The 9,126-nt window shown below is 46.8% G+C and overlaps 1 non-coding gene across 1 annotated transcript; it reads right to left on the reverse strand.

Annotated features, from left to right (window-relative positions):
• Window positions 1-3,591: 3,591 nt before the first annotated feature.
• On the reverse strand, window positions 3,592-3,729 carry LOC114817624. Its single transcript, XR_003765486.1, has one exon. It is a non-coding gene; the product is annotated as a small nucleolar RNA SNORA7 (small nucleolar RNA).
• Window positions 3,730-9,126: the final 5,397 nt, after the last annotated feature.

Consider the following 9,126-nt stretch of genomic DNA (forward strand, 5'->3'; position numbering starts at 1 on the left):
CTCCTCATTGACCTCATCTGGAAAATGGGAATTAAGACTGTGAGCCCCATGCGGGACAGGGACTACGTCCATCATGATTTGCTTGTAACTACCTCAGCGCTTAGTACAGTGCCTGGCACATAGAGAAACGGCGTGGCTTAGTGGCAAGAGCCCGGGCTTGGGAGTCAAAGGCCGTGGGTTCTAATCCCGGCTCCGCCACTTGTCTGCTGTGTGACCTTGGGCAAGTCACTTAACTTCTCTGGGCCTCAGAGAAATTAAATGTAAAAATGGGGATTAAAAAATGTGAGCCCCACATGGGACAATCTGACTACCCTATATCTACCCCAGTGCTTAGAACAGTGCTCAGCATACAGTAAGCGCTTAACAAATACCGTAATTATTATAGTAAGTGCTTAACAAATACCACCTCCGGGGAAGTGCACTTTGAGGCAATCTCCTCACTTGCTTACAGCCTGAAGCCGGACGGAAGCAGGTCCCCCTGCCTCAGAGGCTTAGGGACTCCTGGTTCTTTGTCCCCTCGCATGCCCACTGTGAGCAGGGGCTGTGCTGGCTGCAACCTGCTGAGCCTCTGAGTCCTCCAGTTAGCGGAGGGGAATCCTATCGACATCTATGCTTTCATTATCCTGGAAAACAAAGGGAAGGGCTGTCTGCTTTCCTCTTCCCTCCCGACACCCACCCCCTGCACACAGACCTAACATCAGCAGGTCTGAGCAGCCGTGAGAGCAGACATAGCCACCCTGCAGTTAAGGTTTGGGCAGGGATGCGGCTGCCTTGGTGGCAAGGGGGCGGGAGGATGGAGGCAGGAGGGAGGAGGGCAGAGGGATGAGGAAGACTGCAGTGAAGAGGAAAGAAAGGGCCCAGAGTGAGACTCTCAGATCCAAGGAAAAGGAAACCTGCTGAGGTTGCTGGCAAAAGACGAGATGGTAGAGGCACAACGGAGAAGAGGTTAGGCAGCTGAGCTGGAGGAATTTCCCCGGGGATGCTCCCGGGATAAGTAAATACTCCTGCCCTCCCCAAAAAGTGTAATAATAACAATGCTACGTATTAAGCAGTTACTATGTGCCAAATCCTGGGATAGATGAGGATAATGAAAAGCAGCATGGGCCTGGGTGGCAGAGGACTTGAGTTTTAATCTCTGCTGAACCACTTGTCTGCTGTGTGACCTTGGACAAATCACTTCAACTTCTCTTAGAGAAGTGGCGGGGCCTAGTGGAAAGAGTCCTGGCCTGGGAGTCAGAGGACCTGGGTTCTAATGCTGGTTCTGCCACTTGTCTGCCATGTGACCTTGGGCAAATCATTTAACTTCTCTGTGTCTCTGTTCCCTCATCTCTAAAATGGGGATCGAGAGTGTGAGCCCTATTTAGGACAGGGACTGTGTCCAACCCGACTACCTTATGAGAAGCAGCATGACTTGGTGGCAAGAGTACTGGCTTGGGAGTCAGAGGTCATGAGTTCTAATACTGGCTCCTTCACTTGTCAGCTGTGTGACTTTGGGTAAGCCACTTAACTTTTCTGTGCCTCAGTCACCTCATCTGTAAAATGGGGATTAAGACTGTAAGCCCCACATGGGACAACCTGATAACCCTGTATCTACTCCAGCGCTTAGAACAGTGCTGGGAACATAGTCAGTGCTTAACAAATGCCATTATTATTATTATTTTTGTTCTATCTACTCCAGTTCGTAGTTCAGGGCCTGACGCATAGTATACACTTATAAAGAAAACTGTTAAAATATTAGACACACGTTCTGTTTCACACCTGGCTCACAGTATGAGAGGGAGGAAAAATAGGTATTTTATCCCCTTCTTACAGGTGAGGAATCTTGGGAACAGGGAGAGGTTAAGTGATTTTTTTTTAAGATCACACAGCAGGGAAGTGATGGAGCCAGGACTAGAACTCTGCAGTCCTGAATTGTAGTCCTGTATCTTTCCATGTGGACAGTGCAGTAGGCAACTGTTACTATCTGGCTACTCTGAGTGTTATCTGTCATTGGAAGAAGGGCCACAGATTCAGTTCTCTTCTGAGGTGCCCCTCAATCAATCCATCATAAATACTGAGCGCCTATTGAGTGCAGAGCTCTATACTAGGCTAATGGGAGAGTCCAATAGAATCAGTCTCTTTTGCGGGCTCCTCCTCTGCCTCCCACCCCCTCGCTGTGGGTGTCCCTCAAGGTTCAGTTCTGGGTCCCCTTCTATTCTCCATCTATACCCACTCCCTTGGAGAACTCAGTAGCTCCCATGACTTCAACTACCATCTCTAGGTAACTGATTTCAAAATCTAAAACTCCAACCCTGATCTCTCTCCTTCTCTGCAGTCTTGTATTTTCTCCTGCCTTCAAGACCTCTCTACTTGGATGTCCCGCCATTAGCTCAAACTTAACATGCCTAAAACAGAACTCCTTACCTTTCCACCCAAACCACCTGTTCTCCCCCGTCTTCCCCATCACTGTAGACAGCACCACCAACCTTCCTGTCTCACAAGTCGGTAACTTTGGCCTTAGCCTTGACTCCTCTCTCTCATTCAAGCCACATATTCAACTCATCACTAAATCCTGTTGGTTCAGCCTTCACAACAACACGAAAATCTGCCCTTTTTCTCCATCCAAACAGCTACCCCATGTTAATCCAGGCACTTATCCTATTCCACTTTGATTATCGTATCAGCCTCCTTGCTGACTTCTCTGCCTCCCATCTCTCCCCGGTCCAGTCCCTACCGGATAATTTTCCTACAGAATTATCCATGTTTTGTCCATGTTTCCCCACCCCTCAAGAACTTCCAGTGGTTGCCCATTCACTTCTGCATTTATTATCAGCTATAAAACCCTCAATCACCTTGTTCCCTCCTACCTCTACTCTCCTACTACAACCCAGCCCACACACTTCACTCCTCCAATGCCAACATACTCACTGTACCTTGATCTAGTCTTACCTAACTGCTGAACTCTCCCCCACATACTGCCTCTGGCCTGGAACACCCTCCTTTTTTGTATCCGACAGACAATTACTCTTCCCACCTTCAAAGCCTTATTGAAGGCACATCTCCTCCAAGAGGCCTTCCCTGACTAAGCCTCTTTTCCTTTTCATCCACTGCCTTCTGTGTTGCCCTGGCTTGCTCCCTTTACTCACCTCTTCCCTCAGCCCCACAGGACTTATGTATCTCTAATTTATTCATTTATATTAAATGTCTATCTCCCCCTCTAGACTGCAAGCTTGTTGTGGGTAGGGAATATTTTTATTATATTGTTGTGTTGTACTCTCCCAAGTGCTTAGTACAGTGCTCTGCACAGAGTAAGCACTCAATAAATATGATCGATCGGTATTCGTCAAGCGCTTACTATGGGTCAAACACTGTTCTAAGCGTTGGGGTCTTTTCTTATGCTGTCGAGTCATTCCAGACCCATAGCGATACCACCGACACAGCTCTCCCAGAATGTCCCGCTCTACATCTGCAATCGTTTCGGTAGTGTATCCATAGAGTTTTCTTGGTAAAAATACAAAAGTGCTTTACCATGGTCACCCTCTGTGCGGTAAACTCGAATCTCCGCCCTTGATTCTCTCCCACGATGCTGCTGCCCAGCGTGGGTGAGTTTTGACTTGTAGCAGATTGCCTTCCACTCACTAGCCACTGCCCAAGCTAGGAATGGAATGGATAGGCCTCTGCTTGACTCTCCGTCCCGTAGCTGAGACTGGTAGAGTACTGGAAATTCTCCAGGTGTGACCCTGGGAAGCACTGGGGTAGATATAAATAGTCAGGTCAGATACAGTTCCTGTCCTACAAGGGGCTCATAATCTCAATAGGCGAGAGAACAGGTATCGAATCTCCATTTTTCATTTTGAGGAAACTGAGGTACAGAGGAGTGAAATGACTTGCCCAAGGCTACACAGCAGGCAGGTGGTGGAGCTGGGATTAGTATCCAGGTCTTCTGGCTCCCAGGCCTGTGCTTTATTCACTAAGCCACTCTGCTTCCCTACCTACTGTGTGCAGGGCACTGTATTAAGCGCTTGGGAGGGGATCAGAGTTAGTAAGCATGAACCCTGCCCTTGGGAGTTTGCAATCTAGTGGAAGAGACAGACGCTGAAATAATTTTCATAGAGGAAGAAGAAGAAGCCTTATGGTTCGATCTCCTAGACCCGGTTAAATAACTACATCAGGGCCTATCTTCTGCTCAGGGGAACGAAAACTTACCAGGGAATTTATCTCTAAGGATTAAAGTGAGATAAAAGGAAACGTTTTTCAGAAGGGTTTGTCATCTCCTCCCACTAATCTCTGTGGCAGCTTCAAACAAGGAAATAAATTACCTTTTTTTCCCCTTCTTCCTCCCTCAGAAGAGCAAAGGGAGAGTTTCCTGCAGGGAGGGGAGCAGAGAGGAACTATGACCGTCCGTCCCAGCTTCACCTCTGCTCACCCCACCCGCTAACTCTCCAGCAGGAATCGATGTGGGAGAGGGCACTGGTGTTAAATTGTTCCTCGTGTATCCCAGCGGATGGGGTTGGAATGGAATTTGTCTGGAAAGGCCAATGATGACCCTGGATGGGTTCAAGGAAAGAATAATTTATGAAGCCAGTTAATAAAATCGTGCCGAGGGAATTTTAGAATTGGTTGGTGTTTTTTTTCAGACAGTCAGTCATATTTATTGAGCACTTACTGTGTGCAAAACACTATACTTAGTGCTTGGGAGAGTACATTATAATAATGAGGAAGAGCAATTTTTGTCCATGCACTTACCAGAATGAAAGCCCTCTGATGGCAGCCCAGGGTCTTTGGGCCCTGGAAAATACAGCGTGGCTAGTGGAACGAGCCCAGGCCTCAGAGTCAGAGGACCTGGATTCTAATCCCAGCTTTGTCAGTTGCCTGCTGTGTGAGCTTGGACAAATCCTTTAACTTCTCTGAGCCTCAGTTTCCTCATCTGTAAAATGGGGATTCAATCCCTGTTCTCTCTCCTACTTAGACTGTGAGCCCCTTGGGGGACAGGGACAGTGTCCAGCCTAACTTGTTCCAGCCTCAATCAATCAATCACTTGTATTTTTGTGCACTTACTGTGTTCAGGGTATTGCACTAAGTGTTTGGGAGAGAACAATACAATAATATAACAGACACAATCCCTGCCCGCAACAAACTTATGGCTTAGAACAGGGCTTGAAACACAGTAAATGTTTAAAAATACCATTTTATTATTAATATTCTTCAGGACCAGGTTCAACACACTGTGGTAATTCTATCCCCATGTCCGACGTACACAGAAGGTTCTGAGCTGGAGCAGGGTGGGCAGAAAACAAGCTTCAATTGTAGCAATAGGATCCTATGATGGAGGGAGAATTTTATCTTCTTTTTTTTCTTAATTACATTTATTAAGCATTTACCATGTATCAGACACTATACTAAGCACTGGAGTGGATACAAATAAATCAGGTTGAACACGGTCCCTGTCTCGAGTGGGGCTTATAGTCTCAATCCCCATTTTACAGTGAGGTAACTGAGGCACAGAGAAGTGAAGTGACTTGCCCAAGGTCACAGAGCAGACAAGTGGTAGAGCCTGGATTAGACCCCATGACCTTCTGACTCCCAGACCGGTGCTTTATCCACTACGCCAGGATGCTTCAATAACAATAACAATGCCGAATTGTGCATTCCGAGCGCTCAATACAGTGCTCTGCACATAGTAAGTGCTCAATAAATACTATTGAATGAATGAATAACAATAAGTAATTGTGGTATTTGTTAAGCACTTACTAAACACCGGGTTAGATTCAAGCAAATTGGGTTGGACACAGTCCCTATCCCACAGTCTATAGCTTCATTTTACAGAGGAGGGAACTGAGGCCCAGGAAGTGAAGTGACTTGACTAAGGTCGCATAGAAGGCAAGTGGTGGAGTCAGAATTAGAACTCAGGTCCTTCTGATTCCCAGGCCCGTGTTGTGTCCACTAGGCCACACTATCCAGTGCTCTGCTGGACACAAACTACCAGGCTGTGCCTAAATTAGACAGTGCTCAATACAGTGCTCAGCAAGTTATTTCACTTCTCCGGGTCCCAGTTCTCTCATCTGTAAAATGGGGATTAAGCATATGAGCTCCATAGGGTAATAATAATAATATTAATAATGTTGGTATTTGTTAAGCGCTTACTATGTGCCGCGCACTTTTCTAAGCGCTGGGGTAGATACAGGGTCATCAGGTGGTCCCACGTGAGGCTCACAGTCTTAATCCCCATTTTACAGATGAGGTAACTGAGGCACAGAGAAGTGAAGTGACTTGCCCACAGTCACACAACTGCCAAGTGGCGGAGCCGGGAGTCGAACCCATGACCTCTGCCTCCCAAGCCTGGGCTCTTTCCACTGAGCTACGTTGCTTCTCTACATGGACTGCACCCAGCCTGACTACCTTGTATCTACCCCAGCACTAAGTACAGTGCCTGGCACATACTAAGCACTTAACAAATACGATTTAAAAAAAACAAAATCACCCTACTGTATCGTCTTCCCAGAGCTCAGGACAGTGTTCTGCACACAGTAAATGCTCCCAAAATACCACTGATGGATTTGGTTGATCCAGGCTAGAATCCCCAGGCAGCGTGAGATGAGCTGAGCCCTCTCACAGAGCGGCTGAACAGTTACCACAGTTATTTTCCAGGGTGGGAGGAAGTGGAGCTTGGCACCGCTGGCCGGGCCTTTTGTACGTACATTGGGCCTTAGATCCCAGCCACTTCTGGAGAGCTGGCTCCAGGGCCTGGTTATCTGATCTGACACTTCAAATCTTAAATCTCCTCAAGATAGGAGTGCTCAGATTGCTCCATTCAGATTTGGGACACTAAAAACCTCTCCCAAGGCGGAACTCGGAAGCACAAGGAAAATGAAAGCGCGGAGCCTAGACAGAATTTGTGTCTCTTTAAGTGGGCGAGCTCGCACTTCTGGGCATGAAAGCGCAGAGGTGATGGTACCTGATAGCAGCTCCGTAAAACCGTCAATCAACCACTGGATCAGTGGTATTTACTGTGTACAGAGCGCTGCACTAAGCGCTTGGGAGCGTATGACACTCCTGTAAGAGTAGGTAGGCACATTCCCTAAACAACTGTGTGCCTGTGGGCAAGTCACTTAACTTCTCTGTGCCTCAGGTACCTCATCTGTAAAATGGGGATTAAGACTGTGAGCCCCACGTGGGACCACCTGATGACCCTGTATCTACCCCAGCGCTTAGAAAAGTGCGTGGCACATAGTCAACGCTTAACAAATACCAACATTATTAATATTATTATTATTACCATATGGAGCTCATATGCTTAATCCCCATTTTACAGATGAGAGAACTGGGACCCGGAGAAGTGAAGTAACTTGCTGAGCACTGTATTGAGCACTGTCTAATTTAGGCACGGCCTGGTAGTTTGTGTCCAGTTCCCCTGGGTCTACCCCAGCGCTTAGAACAGTGCTCTGCACATAGTAAGCGCTTAACAAATACCAACATTATCATTCCCTGTCCACCAGAAATTTACAGTCTGGAGGGGGAGAAAGACGTTAAAATAAATTACCCATATGGACCTAAGTGCTTTGGGGTCACTATCAAGTGCCTAAAGGGAATAGGAGAGGGTTTTGGGAAAAAGAGGGCTTAGTTGGGGCCTTAAGGTTTCTTGGAGAAATTGTGATTTTGATAAGGTTTTGAGGCTGGGGAGTCAGGTTGGTTGTCATATATGGAGTGGGAGAGAGTTCCAGGCTAGAGGGAGAATGTGGGCAAGGGGTCAGCGGAGAATTAGAGGAGATGGAGGTATAGCAAATAAGTAAGTTGGCATTAGAGGAGTGAAGTGTGTATGTCGGGTTGTAGTAGGAAATCAGCGAGGTACGGGAGGAGGGGGTGAGCTGATTGAGGGCTTTAAAGCCAATGCCAAATCGCTCGGTGCCAAATCCATAGCAGGGGGCCTCAGAGACAGCTGCAACAAACTGCTTAACGTTTTCGCTTATCAACTAATGATATTAGCAGGATTTAAGCAGGCCTGGGAGTCAGGGTTCTTCTCATCCCGGCTCTGCCACTTGCCTACTGTATAACCTTGGGCAAGTCATTTAACTTCTCTGAGCCTAAGTTTTCTCTTTTTTTTTGGTATTTGTTAACCACTTACTATGTGCCAGGCACTGTACTAAGTGATGGGATATTTACACGCTAATGAGGATGGACACAGTCCCCATACCACATGAGGCTCACAGTCTTAATTCCCATTTTACAGATGAGGGAACGGAGGTATAGAGGAGTTAGGAGATTTGTCCAAGGTCACACTGCAGACAAGTGGTGGAGCCGGGATTAGAACCCAGGTCTTTCAGACTCCCAGACACCTACACCCATGTCCTTGGGTATTTTGGGAGTGGGGGAACCCCGTCATTCCATAAACCATATGAGATGGATGTGGGTAGGGCTGTACAGTGAATTCTTTCGAACTGGGGAGACCTGGGTGAGCAGACTTTAGTTGAAAAAAGTAGTAAATACAGTGGGTTCAAGTTCATTTGTGTGGGGGAGTGGAGAGGAAACTCAAACAGTTTCAAGCCAGGTTCCCCAGGGAGATGCTAATTTAGTAATTGAAACCATGGAGACTGAAAGAAAGGAAAAATTAATATCCAAACAATCTTGGAGCAAACCTCTCCCTGAGATCTGTAAGAAGAAGCATTCCCCTTTTTACTATTTCCCCGTCTCCATCTTATAAGACGTCTAAAGGAGGTATAGTAGCACCTGTGTTGTAAAGGGTTTGACATACCTGGGAAGTGTGCATGGGCCATTTAAATGCAAATGTCCCACTATTGAAAAATAATCGAGGTCCAAATGGAGAAAGTTGTTTAGGGGATGATAATTATTGCCATACAAATGAGAGACAATAAAGAACTAGAGACATTAAGAGAAGTACATCTTCCTGTGTTTGCCCTGGGTTCATATAGAAAGCACACACATTTTTATGCCTGCCATCCGCACTCTATCACATTAACTTTCCCATTCAGGATGTACCAATTAACTTTGGGAAGGGAGTCTGGCAAGTGGCAAAGAAAACAGTTCCGACTCACAGTTCAGAAAGATCAAGCGTTTTCCTCCCTCAGTGACCCTGCTGGTTTCCTCTTCCTCACCACTGGCCCTTCGCAATAGACAGTCTTGGTTGTGGGT

The sequence above is a fragment of the Ornithorhynchus anatinus genome, chromosome 16 (assembly GCF_004115215.2).
Source record: "Ornithorhynchus anatinus isolate Pmale09 chromosome 16, mOrnAna1.pri.v4, whole genome shotgun sequence".
NCBI classification, from domain to species: domain Eukaryota; kingdom Metazoa; phylum Chordata; class Mammalia; order Monotremata; family Ornithorhynchidae; genus Ornithorhynchus; species Ornithorhynchus anatinus.